The 16,967-nt window shown below is 38.2% G+C and overlaps 1 protein-coding gene across 1 annotated transcript in view; it reads right to left on the reverse strand.

Moving 5' to 3' along the window:
• Positions 1 to 11,125, reverse strand: part of LOC126872763 (enhancer of split mgamma protein-like) — a 36,622-nt gene extending 25,497 nt beyond the window's left edge. The window contains exon 1 of the mRNA XM_050632889.1: positions 10,986 to 11,125. The gene's annotated coding sequence lies outside the window, so the exon portion shown is untranslated. The remainder of the gene's footprint in view (positions 1 to 10,985) is intronic.
• Positions 11,126 to 16,967: the final 5,842 nt, after the last annotated feature.

The raw sequence follows: 16,967 nt of genomic DNA on the forward strand, positions 1-16,967 counted from the left end.
AGCGGAGCAGCATTAGCAACACGTAGTACAAGAGAAGTTGTACGGAGGAGGACAGCTCCCATTTTCCCGGTGTCGGTCGATGAGGAAGCCGATTGGAGCGTGGGCGTCGTCGAGGCGACTGGAGCTCGAAGAGGAGCCGCGCCGGGGCGTCGGGACGGAGGCACGGAGCTGTTAAGGACGCCCTGGTGACCGCGGGAGCGGAACACCGAGAGCTTCCTGAAACGCTTCACCGCGGACGGCCGCTTCGTTCCCACGAGGCCAACTCTGATCTCTGCCTCCCGCTATTATACACACGCGTCAACAGACTCTCAGCGCGGTAGATGGATGCTGATACGGTCGCGTGCGGAGGGACGAGAATATACGCGTGGATATATGCAGCGTTATGGAGTTGTTACGTCTGAACTTTGCCAGTTAAGAGATGGCCTGTGTCAAGGTTTTTGAAGTTTTTTTTAGCCGAGACTCGGTTCGAGAAATGGCTAATTTTTGTTTGAAAATGGCTATTTGTTGTTGAAATCTAATCGATAAGAATAAGGTGAAATTAATTTGACGCGTGAGCATCCCAGATGCCAACTTGATTGATTCTACTTTCTAACAATTTCTTTATTTCATTAAGTGAGTATACGATTAATGTTCGATTTTTAAAGAACAAATCGCTTCCGTGAGTCGATTTGTTACGGAAAGATGACGTAAGTGATAGCAAGGTAAATTGAAAAAATTGCGTTTGCAACGTCATTACCGTTTTCTGCTTTTCAATTCACGCGGTTGATCGATGCGTCCTCTGGATGTGTCTTGTGATATACCGAGAAAAATTAGAAATATGTAGCAATTTTCATAGTGTTCCTATTAATCTAAAAGAATCTTCTTTCTTGCAACTTGCAATTTAGAAACGGAATGACTCAAATTTGAGGAACTTTTCGTGTAACGAAGCGGTGTTTCTCGAGATGCGACGCTTACAGACGATTACAAAAGTCAATTTTTGTAGAGAAATAATACTAATTTTCTTGCAAAAAAAAAGAAAAAAAGTAGTAGAAGTCTTTAAACGTATCATAAAGAAACGTAAGTAGAAAAGACGCGAATGGAGAATTCGGAAGCGGATCGATCGAGTACAAACGTTTCTCTTATTATCGTCGCGGCCTCGGGCAATTTCGTCAAGAAAATCATTTTTAAATACGTATACGTGATGTTGACGAGTTGTTGCTGATTTACGAGTCGCTGGAAGCGTAGTCGACACATGGCTCGTGTAACAGATATTCTGCTGATCTATTCGTCGAGAAGTCTGGAGACGTTTGACCGGATCGTGGTAATGAATTGATGATGACTGGGTTCCGTATGTCGGATGCAGGAAAAGGAGGATCGATTTGACGACGAGATGAAAGTCTTTAACATGTATCGGAGACGCTCCAATAACCGAGGACGTTGAGAAATGAAGTTTTCTGCGTGGGAGTGATATACAGTGACATGGGCGTATGTTGAGAAATTGTGAATAATATATGCGCGTCACGTTATTTATGAAAAACGGATGCAACAGAGATGTTGCACTTACTCTTTCGGATAATATACACCTATAGAGTTGATAGTTGGAATAATCGATTAGCCAATTTCTATCCCTGTAATCGTATTTTTATTATAATCTTAATTGAGTGATATCTAGATGGACAGATAGATAAGTACTTTATTAATTTTTTGCCTATCGGCTACGAAATGAGATCGTCTTACAAAATATTAGTTACATTCATCCACACGTACGTTATAAATGTATATGTATATAAGCTATACGAAATAACGTAGATAATAATTTGGGTAATTTGTTATATCCTCCATATTTTGCATAACTGGTTACACAATTTCTACTTTATAACTGGATTTTTCAAGGCTAGATTTCACAAATAGATAGAATTCTTTAAATATATTCATATCTAAAAATACTAATATTTATAATATTTGCATTTATATTATACCGAATTTACATTATTCACGGTATGATTTACGTACGTATTTCACTCTATGGAATAATAAAAAGATTATGATAATATACCTAAGAAAATTAATCTCGGCGGTCAGAAAAAACGTTTATAGTATTATAGGTACTTAGTATAATTTATTGCATCGACTTCCAAGTAATTAACGAATTACAGAACCTTCTTCCTAGTTATTTGAAATTAGTAATAGTGGCAGAATACACCGTGTAATAAAAGTACGCGGTGGATGACTAATTGCGGATCGAAAGTGGTAATTTATAGCATAAGTAATAACTCGATCGTAAAATGTGGTTAGATAGCATAAAGGAATACGTGTTGCTAATTACGAATGTAGCTTACGTGCAAGAATATGCTTCACACTCGTAGGAAATTATTTACTGTCGACAGTAAACACGTGGGCAAGCAACTTTGTAGCATCACTCGGTGCAACTTATAGTCGCAGCTTAAAATATCCGAGCTTCGGATTATTTTTCATTTTTCAATCTACTAGCTCGATGCACTTCGACAACATGTTCGATGGTGTTTCACGAATTCCAGAAATATTCCAGTTACGATTTATCCGCTACTTATTTGGATGGGTTCGCGAGATTGATAAATCTAAGAAATAAATCGAATTTATAATAAAACGGATCCTTGGCTGCCTACTGAACAGCGCTATTTAACTTGTTGGCAATTATACAATTTTCCATTTGCGATCAAGAGAGGGTATTTTTTTTTTTTTTTTTATTAAATTTGTAATGTACATTACCCTCGCTATGACAGAAACAAATATATAATACAAAATATGCTATTGCCAAATACGAATTATATCATTTTATTATGTCATTGCAGTATCAGATACGATATAAATTGACTTAAATCGAATAAAATTGAATAATCTAATTCAAATATAATGTAAAGCGTTGTAATAACGTATCCAACGTTGAGTATATATGGTATGTTAAAAAACAGAGGAATACTATTGAAAACGTGAATATTATATTTAGTATATTTAATGGCAACTATGTTATCCTACTCTATATTATAAATAACGATAAATGATTGTTCTAAATAAAACGAGGGTAGGATTTTCAAAGAGACCGTCTAAACGGCTGTATCTCGAGCGAGAAACGAGAAAACGAGATATGTACGAGCTGCAGAAACGCCACGTGGATTACACGGCAAACCCGTTTTGCTTCTCGCGTGAAGCGTGGCTGACACGTGGTAATACGTGCCGGCATTCCAGATATCTTCTTTTGATTATGCCACCGTGTGGCCCCTCCTTTGCAAACGTATTTAAGTAGATACTTACTTAGTTACGTTATTATGTGCTCAAATTTGACATTCTATTCGCTTGGTGTAATAATTTTTAAATACACCTACGCTTACTTTATATTGACAATTTACATTTATATTAATCTACGAGTACGTGTTTGCGTAGTAAGAATTTCGTATCCGCGTAATAAATTTTGTTTCACGTATACAGGCAATTTTAGGGTTAAGAGAGTTAAATTGTATTCTTTTAAATGGCAACGCATTTCTTTTGACAGTTACTTTAGTAGCGATCTAATATATTTAATTTAGTTGTTGGGATTTGTGTAACAGTAAGACATTTATAAAAATACTTTTACGTTTCGTTTTATGTTTTCTAATGGCGTAATTATTGCACCATAAATCACGAATAATTCCTCTTTTATTGCCTCGCGCACTATTTAGTTTGATATAAACTTTATATTAAATATAAAATTATATTTATAACAGTTTAGGTTTTCTTGCGACCGTGGGATATTTCTCATTCGTTATTAAATATATGAATAATATATGAATATGAAAATTACAATTTATTCCGCGGAAAAATAACATCACGATAATTTATCCGTATCGTGAAATTATTCAGAGTTATGCATTTTAATGTTACAACGTACTTCTTCATCCTATCTATCGTATGCAATATGAAAAAAGAACAAAATATATATATATTAAGTAAAACATATGTTTTGACGTAAATAGTGAGAACTATCCCAGTTGTTGATGAATATCAACTTACACCAATCCACGTCTTTCATTAGCCTTGAACATTGCAGAAAAGTCTTCAAACAATTTAATACAGGATAAAAGGAATTTATGTAAAAAACACAGAAACGTGTACTAATTAAAACGTATGTGTTTCATTAATTTTTCATATCGTGCACATATGTTCAGTAATCCGATGGTACACAATAAAAAGTACAAAACGCTTACGATATAAAAAATACAAAAACCTAAATACCAGTTAAAATATACGTTCGACCTTAAACAATGATAAAATATCGTTTATGCCTAATGAGTAAAAATACTTAACTGACACTGACCACGCGTTTCGTTACTTGAAAATCAGCTGTTTCCATGCGCAACGCTATCCCACGTTCGAACTACGTATTCTCGTGCAATTCCAACAACCAGTCGGTTGCGCGTACAACCTTCTTCAATTTTGTAGCTTGCGGTCCGTAAACGGCTAATGGACACATCTGTTTACTCGTTGGACGTAGGCTAACGGATGTATAGCAAGTCGGTAGCGAGCGTGGCGGTCGCGTGGATAACAAGTGGGACGAATCTGAAATCCGCCTGCTGGCTTCGTGAATCGAATTTCTGATCCAGGTCTCGGCGGATTCCCACGATCCGGTAACGAGCCACTTGACTCTGAGCTGACTGAGGCGTGATCTGCGTGCCCACAGTCGCGTGGCCCTTTCATTTCTGGAAAATCCAGGTGTTCGAATTTGGCCAAAACCTCTCCCTTCCACACCGATTTTTCCCATGACGAAGGAATCGCGATGCTGACGGCACAACCGTTGCGCTCCATTATGCTACGAGATTCATTGTTGGCGTATTTCTTTGGAGATTCCATTCTCGTTCTTCGATATCGGGGGATACGAGGACTTATTATGTGTTTCTTTGACCGTCCCTCGCTTCTCATGCGAGTTACGCGCCTGTGCTACTCGGCGTACGAGGATTGTTGCCATGAAAATGTACATACAGCGTTTCGTAGAAGCAGAAGAAGTAGCTTCCACCAGACTGCTACCATCGGAGTGGTCAAAGTAATCGATTCGTAAGTTTTCGTGGAAATTTTCTGGCTCTACGACGACGGATTTCTCAGCATTTTTTAGTCATTAGCAGTTCTGGTATCGAGATGATTAATCGTGGATAGAAAAAGATTTTGTAAGAGAAAGTTGAAGAGTGTGAGGCGGAGCATGTACTGATATTAAGTTTGTCTAACGTTATTGTGCATCTGAGAAGAGCAAGTGTTGCTTGTTTTAAATTATCCTACGTTACACTTCTCTGCTATTAATTCACTTTTACTACTTAATGCACTTTTTTAACCTTTTAAGAATTGTTCTTTATGGATAAGCGTCAAGTATCAAAGAACTTGTACGTCAGGACTGTTATTACAATTTAGAATTGATATCATTAAGTTCAGAGAAACTCGTATCCTCAGAGAAATTAATATCTCGAGATAAATTATTCGAGAAAAGTAGTCTGTAAGAATACATACGCCAGTCTTATGCGAAACACTCGATAGAGAACGCGTAATGGAGAAACAGTGTAAAGATAGAGGCTTGAGTTTTTGAACTGATGTTACATACAGTTTGAAGTCCACGATAAAAATCGTTATTCACAATGTTTACGTACATTTATGAAGTAATAGACGAGTATAATAGACGTCAAAGAATATAAAATATTTCGAGAACGATCAGCCGAGACATTTGTCTGGTGAAAAATTTGTCTCGGTGATATGTTCTAGAAATTCTATACGAATTCTTAAATAAGTAATATGTTACGATACTTGTTAATAATACCAGGAACGAGTTAAATTGCGATAACAGGTGAACAAACGTATATATTATACCGCTATTAAAAGTATGAAATCTGTAGAGTAGCATGTCGCAGGATAATTTGAAGCGGGATTATAAATCGAAATCGACCTTTTCATTAAGATAGCGCAGAAGGTAAACCGCGCGTGTCTCTCTGTAATTTAAAAAGTAGTTTGAAATGTAAGATAAATTGCACGCTAGCGAAGGAAATTACGAGGAAGGGAGCCAGCCATCCCTAAAATAAAAGTTCCACGTGTCACTGAAAGGCTGCTTGTCCCTTTGATTTCGAATATAATTTCCGTAAACATAAATTCACCGTGAAATCAGTGTCTTCGCGTATTAATGACGGTTCGCGACTACTGGAGCAGTTGTATATGCAAAATTAATGGGTCTTGACGAACAGAACATCGACCGGCGGATGATAATAATTTCTCTGCCCATTTCCTTGATCATATCGAAATCGTCGATCAGCCGAACTCGTGTTACGAAAAAAAGAAAGGAACAGAAAGTACAGACGAAGAAACAGACGAAAGATATTGCCATATGGTAAGTTTGTACAAGATAAAAATACAATAAATTCTCCAGATTTAAGGACCATGTACGAAATCTATTAAGAGTCAGATGGCAATCAACAACTAGCTGATTTTAATTCATACGGAATTATAGGTTTCCATTTATAATATAACAGATGCTACGTCTAAATTCATCGCTTGAAATATTAGTCAGTTGTATACTTATTACTTGGAAAGGAGTCGATGTATAATAAGAACAATTTTATTCCATTGGAAGGTATCGGTAAGACAAAAAGAAAAGTTAATTTTGTTATATCTTAAACGAACACGACAACTATTATATCGTAGATAATTTCGTAGACCATTTCAAAACTGAAAATCTCTGTCACAGGTAATTTTTTAACTTTCATCCATGTCGTATATATCATCTGTATATTCTTATGCAAATTTTCACTTTTATAAATACGCGTAAAGAAACAGAATCTAAATGGAAATACGTTCCACCTGTTGATGCTAACGCCGTATACTTTCAACCTCTTTCATGCACACTGTTACACGTCATATGCATTGTGTACATTTTTGCACATCCATATTTCCCACAAATGTATACGTATCCACGGTGCAACAATGAAAATTGAAAACTAAAAAAAAGAAAAGGTATTTGCTCTCGGGTTTCCCCTGTGCTAGGCAACGGTGTACGGTTAGGGTGGCAGAGTAGAGTCGAATCTGGCCGTTACAACTGGAGGAGCGTGGGAAGGCAGAAGTCGCGAATCCTTGTAAGGAACCGTTGTACTTCCTGAAGGAGGTCCTGCACCTGACGTCCTTCTCGCCCGTGAGAAAGATTCCGGCTCGATGCACCAATGCCTCTCCTTTCCTCCCCAACGTGCCGCTCTAACGGCCACGCGAGCAGCACGCTTTCAGCACGTTTCGTCGACGTGGGAAGGATCTCGTGCCTCTGCCATCCGACCTTCTCCCCTATTTTCTTCCTCTTTTTTTTCATGTATATATAGATATTTCTCCTGTGTATAGCCGCCGCTCATTCTTCTTTATTCCTCTCTCTTTCTCTCTCTTTTTCTCTGTTCGACGTCGAATCTCAACCGAATCGAGGCTACTTAAAGAGGGTGGGGAGTCGTTGTCATTGGCCTCTTGGGAAACTTTATCACAGGTTCGCTTTTTTCTTCCGTTTTTTTTCCTTTCTCTTTTTTACCTTACTCGAGAAGGAGAAAGGAAAGATTGTTTCGAGACGTTTCGGGGACGTGTGGAACGGTTCGATTGGGGGGTAAAACGAAGCGATGGCGTTGCTAGTATTCGGAGTCTGTTTCGGTGGTTTTTTTGGGAGGGGGAGGGGCGACGGGGTGGGCAGAGTGAGAATTTGAAGCATTTAGAAGGAGTTGGTGATCGCTTTGGAATGTTTAAGTGCTGTGAGGGAGTGTCGATTATATGGAACGTTAGGTCGGTTCTATCGTCTATTTTGGGAAATCTTCCGAATGATTAGGTAATTCGTATTTTAAGAAATATAAATAGTGAAATGAAACGTAGATAGGAATTTGCGTTTTTGGGATTTTGCATACTGTGTCCCTCTGTATCTTGAAATTATTGAACGTACCTCAATTGAACGTACTAAATATTAGTCCTAATCGAGTTAGAATTCTAGTTTTTCTAGAATATCCTTAGCATTTAATATTTAGTGTTCGGAAATTAGTGGTGTTTTAATATTCTAAAATTCAAATTCTGATATGCCTGTATAAAGAACATGAATTTTTGCTTGACCTTGGGTTAATCAGTGTCATTATACTTTTAATATTGACCAAGAGCAAATATTATTATTGCATTATCTTTTTCTTTCTTTTTTTCTCCGTGAAATGTTTGTTTAGTCTGCTTGAAAAGATAACATGGCCGTCGCATCCCAATATTAAATCTTTTTAATAACTGAAAAAGCGGGTCAACGACGTCATAGGAGGAAAAAAAGAGCGTAGAATAAACCGACGCGAGCTTGGTCGAAATGTTCCTCCGAATGTTAATTGTTGTCTGGTGGGAATGCTCCCCCACGATGGAGCTCCACGATTCTTCGGCAAAAACGTGTCTGCGAATAGCCGAAATGTACAGACGAAATAAAACCTCTCCGACGATTGACACAAGCTCCTTTCTAACTTCATCTTTGGTATCTGTTAATCGACGATTTTAGGAGCAATAAAATTTTTCTTACTCCTCTTTTTATAAGCAAAATTGTGCAATATAATTAGAAGCGATTAAAAACGAACGTGTTTGTTTCTTCCTTTCAACGTCCGCCATGGCAAATTTGCCTTTTTAACCATTCTACGTACCGTGACAACCCTACAAGATTCCATAAAGCTCTGTAAACATGAAAAGGGCATTAAACGCATCCCTGCAACCGCACCCTGTCCATGTGCGCACGCTACGGCACACAGAAACGTGAAAGTTAGAAGATTCCTACGGTTTTTCGGTTCCCACGAGCGGGGTGCGTCAGGTGGCTAGCGTGGGGTGCGTGCATCCTCCTTCTTTCTTTAGCCCTCGAAATAGATGTAAACCTCATCATGAACCCCCTGACGCCGACCCGCCACTATTTTCAACACGCTGCTTCCACGTGTGTACGTACGTACACAAGCATAACGTGGAGATTCTACGCGATGATTCACAGAGATTACCTTCGTCGATCAGCCACGTTGTTGGGGGTGAGGAATTCTTCTGTTGCAAGAGAACGCCTCGAACACTAAATTCTCATCAACCGCAACGTGATTTAAGAAGGTGCACGGATTAAATGAAAAATCGTGTTACGAGTATAATGTAGCTTAAGGTGGATGCGGAGGGGAGAGAATGAATCGATTCTATAGGATGAATTTGTCCAGAGTGAATTATTACCTTGAAACCAGTATTCAGATGGTCAATACATTACAGCAATTAAATTTCCGTGAATTGTGATCTTCCGTAGATTTATGCTTCTATCTTGAATAGAAATGCTAATTTATCTGTTGATGTGATTTATGAGCAGAGTTTAGAAATTAGGTCGGACTGTAGCCTTCTGCTACAAAGGTATAGACAAAAAAGAACGATAGTAAAAAATGCTGTAGTATTGTACAGTCCTATCCGCATCAGGATTTTTGTTTTTTTATCCGTGTATGTTATTTTACAGCGTTAATCCGCAGGAACCTTCTTGACGTGAAATAATTTTTCCTACGGCGACTGTACGAAAGTATTTCGGTATACGATCCCAATATATGAAAACATTTTACGTTCTACTTAGGCGAATCACAGAAAAAGAAATAACGTACAATGGAAATTCGATTCGTGCATCTGTCAGGATTTCCAGCGCACGATTACACGAGAACGAGCATAAAACTGCAGAGCTTTAATAGGAGTTGATGGAGCATCCGGTTTACCGTCGATTTCCAGGGAGCACGCGTGCCGTATGCACGCGCCGCTCTTCACCAGAGAGGTTGTGCCGCATACATGGGAATATGGTGCGTGACAATATTCACCGTCCCGCCCGAGAAAACGAGAGACGGTTTATGAGCGAGTACGCCGCGTGAAAGTATGTGGGAAGTCCATTGCGATTCGAACCAACGTCCGGTTTCTTTGGAACACTCTTGGCTCCCGGCTGTGTATAGCGTATAGCGTATAATATTACGCAGGAGTAACGTTCACGAAAGATGTTGTAAAAAGTCTGCGATTCTTTACTTCACCTGTTCATCCGATCTCTTCGAACTAGTCAAATTTTCAAAATAATTAGAAAATGAAAAGGCAATGGAGACGAAATATTTTCGGTTTGATTGATTTTAAGAATGGAAGAACGATATGATTTATTTTGAACAGATTGGAATATCACGGTACAATTTTGTTACGGAACCTGGGTTTTAATATTTTGGCTCATCGGTTAGAAAACGATGTATAGTAAAGTTTCAATAATCTTTTCATACTTTTTCTAGTGTCTTTACATGATCTTTTAACAGGACATATATGATACTTCTAAATAAAAATATAAACTACTAACAATACTTCAAGAATATTTAATCTGAAGAAAGAAAAATTCAACAGAATGTTGGAATAAATGAAACATGTAAAAAATGACGTAATTCTGATAAAAGGTAAAATACATAGAAATCTTGTGCTAAAAGCAGGAGAGAACAAAAGAGAATATGCGCAAAGAAATGAAAAAAGGTAGGGGTGCAAAGTAACGCGAAGGATGTGTGAGGGGCGGGAAGTAAGCAAGAAACGGGAGAACAAAGGAAAAAAACAAGAAGGGGAAATAAGAAGGCAAAAAGTCAGAAGATAGATTATTGTAATGCTGAAACAATGGCCCACTCTGTATGTAAAAGAACGTAGGCTCTGTTATAAGGGAGAGCGTGCCGTGTCGCACGAGCGCGGCGTGCACGCGCGAATCTCGTGTACACACGAGTGCAAAAGTTAGTGCTTAGGTTTCACCTTGTAGTCGTCTCACGCAGTCTTTTCTCAAAGCAGTAGATTTAATATTAACTTGGTTTATAACAACTCATTTTTACAAGAAAATAATCGAACCTATTATTATACGACAGAAGAAAAAGGCAACGAACGATCATTTTTTAGACGCGTTGCTTAAGGAGAACAGTTGCAAAACTACAACCAAATTACTGATTTAAAATACATATCGAAAATCAATAAGTCATACTCACATACAAATACATCACTTCCTTGAAACTCAATCTCACGCCATCACCAGGAAACTCAGAGTCACCAATCACCATCCCAATTACCTGAAAATGACCTTGGCGATTTAATCCTATCTTCCTCGAACGTCTCCAGAGTCACCCAAGAAACGACGATGACTCTTCGACGTCTTCATCAGCTATTTCAACGCGTCGTTTCAAACCACATTGTCATTTAAACGTCGCGTTCAGTGATGGGATCAAGCATATTGCAAGGCATCGTGTTTCAAAGTTCAACCACTACGTTCGCGAGATTTCACTCATTCAAATATCGAAATAGGAGACGATTCTATGAAACAGAAGCATCATTACGAGAAATTCGAAACTAACTTGGATGATACGTCTGTTTACCTTCACTTACGTTACTCTATAAAATAAAGTATACCTTCTCGTCAATGGCAATCGAATCCCTCAAACTGAATGAGATTCTACGTATCGAACTTTTCATCCCATCGCTACTCGCAACCTGCTCCGACCGACCACCTATCCACGCAATTTCTACAAGAACGAGCCGGCCGTGAAAACGGCCAGGATGACGGCGCGATCACCGGGTCCACGACACCTCAAACAGCACGGTACTTACTTACATATATAATACGCTTAGATGGTGCGGGATGGCGGCACGTTCGAGCGCGAAATCCATGGCGCGCAACGAATTCGAAATCGTCGGCCGTGGCGGCGGCGTGCGGAAGCGTGGGAACGGACGCTGTTAAGCCTTCTCAAAACAAAACACGAGCTAACTACGTGCCGGGAGAAGGGGGCACGCGACGCACCTGACTACCGTCGGCACCGTAGCCCCCTCCACTTCGTAGTCGACTCGCCACCGCATCGCCGCGACCGCGACCCCGGCTACGGCTGCGGCTGCAGCCGCAACCGCACGCGGTACACGTGCCCCTGCCCCCTCTCCGCGGACAGAGACCAGCCGCGCGCCTACACCCAACCCATTGCCCGGCCGAACGGTTTATTAAGTCGTTACCCGGCCTCCAGTACGCCCCCGCAAGCCGCCGAATTCCGCTCCTTCTTTTTCTTTTCTTTGATCGTTCCTCTTCGCATCGTTTTATTTCGTCGGATTTCTTTAGAGGTCGTAGTTGCGCTGGTTGGTGGCTTTTGGCGAATTGTTTCAGCGTTTTGTTGTACAGGTAGAAGAGAAGATTTTAGACACGCGGTATATTTTGTTTGGTCGGAGGTCGTAAGCCGTCGAACTCCGCGCCTTTTTTTCTTCCTCGTTTCTCTTTGGATCGTGTCATCTCTTCGGATTTCTTTAGATCCTATCGCGTGGGTTTTCGAGAATTGCTTCATACCTGACTGATTCTAAGATTAATATATGATAATGTGGACGACGGGTTTTGATGAATTTATAGACGATTTAAAAATGCCATGTAGTGAATGTTTATGTAAATTTGATATCCTTAGGTAACGTTCGTAATAATATAAAATTGTATGAATTTTCGTAGTCTATTAAATTAAACTGAATTAAAATCGACAGATACATCGGTGAACCGTGTATCTAAATTTAGTACGCTCTTAGTACGATTCTTGATAAATGATATGAACTAATCGATAAATATTATCTCGGATTAAAATTTATCATAAATTTACCGTCTTATCAAATACATTAAAATAGTATATGGAATACATGAAAGCTCCAGTACGGCTAACTATACGCGCAAAACAAGCGATTCTCTAACATATATCTTTATCTGACATCACTTGTAGGACATGGAATAAATCTTGCAGAGTAAATTAATGTCTTAGGTTTATACGTGTGCTACGTAAAATTATATGATTGTGTACACTTGTAGATATCAAGATAAATCTGCTGTTTCAAAGATTAATTGCTTCGACGCTCGATTCTGTACATCTAAAAAATTCTGACATGGATGAATAATAGAATACATAGATTCAAAGTGGCAAACCTTCGACTGTGTATCGATTTCACAGCAGTCGTTGGAAATCAATATACTTGTTACACACCTCGTTGAAAATCAATATACTTGTTACACGATCTATCTTTGCCTGAAATATCGTGGCACCGACGCTACGCGATGATTGGAAAAATCACTGAGAAATGTCGATCTACAGCTGACTCCAACACGTATACACGTAAGCCATAGCTAAATGATTCCCATGTAGCGATTAACTACCGTATTGGTCAACAGTTGTAGCGAAGGCTGTTCAAAAAATTTACGACGAACGTTTCTAATAAGAATTCTACTTAATATATTGAAATTACATGACCCGATCTTGTAGTTATCGTATTCCTTGTGCCGACTAACGAATAGTCTTTTAAAGTAATATCAAGAAATTTTGACGAACACTTTTTAAGTCCTTGTATCATAAATGGGATAGCTATGAATATTTTGAAATGAAAGAAAAAATAACACGGATATAAAAGATGCGATAAATTTGACACGATGACTGGGAGAATCAAAGTTCAAAATATAGTATGACACAAAAATTCTATCAACCAGTTAATTTTACTATTTTAACCAGTAATTATAATACGAGCAAGGAGGAAAAGACGATTACGATCAGACAGAACTGGCCACTCTAATCAACGAGCTTCTAACAAAGAGATGGAATTACTACGAATCTTATTACGAAGATATATAAGGATCATTCACTGTGCGAATTGGAGGTTTCAAACTAAAATTTGAAAACGTTAGATCACATTGTATCACATTGTATGCTGTAAACTTAAAGCACACCGATCTCTGACACAACGAAATCTGAATTTTTCAGCATGAAAGAAAGTCATAAAATCGGGCAACATCTTAATATTACAGGATATATTAAACACACATCAACATCATAACCAATGACAAAATCTAAATTCTTAGACACAAAAGAAACTCGTTACTTATACTTTTTTTAATTAATAATGATATATAAATGATATAAGACGCGATACTGCATAAATCATCGCGTTAATTGCAGAAATTTCCGATTTCCTATCTTGAAATTTTCTTTAAATCACCAACTATGACGTGAAATTTTTATAACGTCATTTTGCAGCACCTGTTAATAACTTATTTTAACCACGTTACATGTCTACCAAAATTTCATATCACCGTATAATACCATCTTCCTTAATCACTGCCTGTGATCTCCATTCGTTAAAAATACTTTGGCATATCGAGAGAGGAAAAAAAGATTAATTCTATACTTCCCTCTTTGGGAACCATAAATATTCTGCGCGTGCAGGCGACTGTGTTAAAAAAAAAGTGTGTCGTTTGCAGTAGAAACTACGGTACGACACTTTCCCCGACCGCTTCAACCAGATAAACTTGTTAATTAATCGAAATCGCGTTAATTTAACCGATGTTGATAACGAAGTTCGAACGATCGAGATCTGTTACGATCGACAAGAAGTAGACCGATACAATGCAAATATTGTACGTGTTTATGACCAAACAGCAAGATCCTAGTCTGATATAACGTTGTATAAGTCCATGAAGTACATTTGTATGCAACTGACTACAGAGTCGCCAATACGAATAAAATAACCATCGAAGGTGGACGCGGTTCTAAATAAATAAATAAAAAAAAAAAAAAGAAAAGAAAAGAAAGTAGATTATCGCTGTTACATCGTGCGTAAGTGGTCGTACACCTTGCAGAATCAGCCTCGAGGTATTATTTACGGTATTGGGCTTAAATAGTTGTGGCAAGTGACACGTGAAAGCTGATTTGCGTACAATTACAGGGCCTTATGTATACGACGAGGTTGCAGTGTGTATTACTATTATAAATGGTGGCCCGTAAATGATACACGAAGAAGAAATATTACCTGTAAAACGACAATTCAACTTTACAGGTAATATTTCTTCTTCGTGTATCATTTATACGTCACCATTTATAATACAGTACGTAACCTACATAGAGTATCGACGATAGTTATCGTTAATTGCGATCATTCTTCCGTATTAATGTCACTAGACGAGCAACGCTGTCAGTATTTCATCAATTCGTGAAAAATCGAGCACATTGCAATTATCGTTGATAAAGATACCTACGGTCATGAAAGCATCGTACGCATAAGCGAGAGGAAGGTGATTTTCATCGTGCAAAAATGGGTCACGGGTATAGGATAAAATTGTTTCATTTAGCCTTCGAAGAGTCTGCATCTCGGGTTGAAGTTTATGGCTTGGTTTTCGTGGAAAATCAATTTCGAAGATCTACTGGCTGGTACACGTGTGATTAAGTTTGGAGCATGAGTAAGCAGTAAATATTCTAACAAGGGCTTGTATAAAGCTAACGAGTGGCCGTTTCATTCTGTTGAATTATCTAAATATGTACTCTGCTTTGCTATTATCGTCCAGTCACGTGTAATTTCCACAACGAATTACTCTTTTTCCAGGAAATTATCTCTCATTAGACCCTTTCGTGGGGTCAATTTGAACAAGTGACAAAGCGTGATCGTTAATGGATCCACAGAACGTCTTTCAGCGATTAAACATAATGATAAAGTGACGTTCGTTCGATTTTAATCACGATAATGAAAACTCTCTGCTGCGTCGGGACTGTTTTGATTAACATGTGCGACGAATACAGCAAAAGACAAAGATAGAATTTAAACGGAATAAAAATAAAACAGTAGAATATAATTTCTCGAGATATGTATAATTTTATGCGCTAGACTAGGTTAGCTGCGTATTAGTGACACCTGTATGTGAATATTAGTGTGTGGAAATGTGTGTGCGCGCGGCATCTGAGACGCGTGCAAGTGTGTATCGATGAGTATCTTTGAAATCGTTTATCAAATAAATATATAACAATTCTAATATAAATTCTAAGTGCAAATTTAGTGTTCCTATGCCATTATTTCGGCTATTAAGATCCAAAATTCTCAACAGAATTATATATTTTTCTTAAGTTTATTCCACATATGAAAAAAAAAAAATGAATTAGCAATGAAAGTTGAATTTCTTCTTTTCACTGATTAAAATTTCGACATTCGTATAGAAAAAAAAAAAGAAATAAAATATTCGGTTCTCCATTCTCGGTCATGAAATTATCGCGTAATTATAAAAAGATAGTTCAAATTTTCAGCGATCTCGAATCGAAGCGAAGATGGGGTCCTTAGCCTTACACGCGATGTTTGTAGTAGTTGCGTAATACACACGTACGACTCGCATGAATGAATGCATTCATAAAGGCGAACCGACGCGGCGCGCACGTTACACATACAGTGCAATCTCAATAAGAAAATATGTCTATTATGTTGTTACAATAACGATATCAATTCATTGACTGTCGTGGCACTGTGCGAAGCCCATTGTCTTCAAACGACTGTGTACTGGCTGGCCGTATTTGACAGGCCACGCTCTACGCCCGTTCTCTTTTCTTTTCCTTCGTAAACGAAATTCGTTCTCCCATATCAAAATACACCATGTACATATGTATGTACATTGTCCTGTGCACAGGCTGTGAAGCCTGTAATGTAACAAATAAGTAGCGATGGATGCGAATGTTTCACAAGTCGATTCAGCTATTGACCTATTTTTTCAATTCTTTCTACTAGAATGGCTATAAAATATATTGGCGTATCATCGTGTCTATTATAGGCATTTACATACCAATTAATTAAATTAAATTCGAGTGTATTAAATTTCGTATAATTTAGCGGTATCTTCGCGTGGCTGCAAAAATTTGATACTCTGAATACGAAGTGTATAGAACTCGACATAGAAAGGTTTCGTTTGAGTTTTCGTAGTCGCTGTAGATAGAGAAGTCCATGAATTGGAACGAAATTTTAATCGATGTCTGATAAACTGGATTTCTGCTGATTGGACTCGTTTGTCCTGCTTGTAAAGGAATATTATCAAGAATATTACAGAGAGCTGTAAATGCAAAGATGTGAAGATCTTCTGAGAGGAAAAAGTGAATATGTCGATTTCATCTACAAGAGAGCAACGTGAACGTGATCGGCGAATGATCTCTGTAATCAAT

Source organism: Bombus huntii, chromosome 14 (genome assembly GCF_024542735.1).
Source record: "Bombus huntii isolate Logan2020A chromosome 14, iyBomHunt1.1, whole genome shotgun sequence".
NCBI lineage: Eukaryota > Metazoa > Arthropoda > Insecta > Hymenoptera > Apidae > Bombus > Bombus huntii.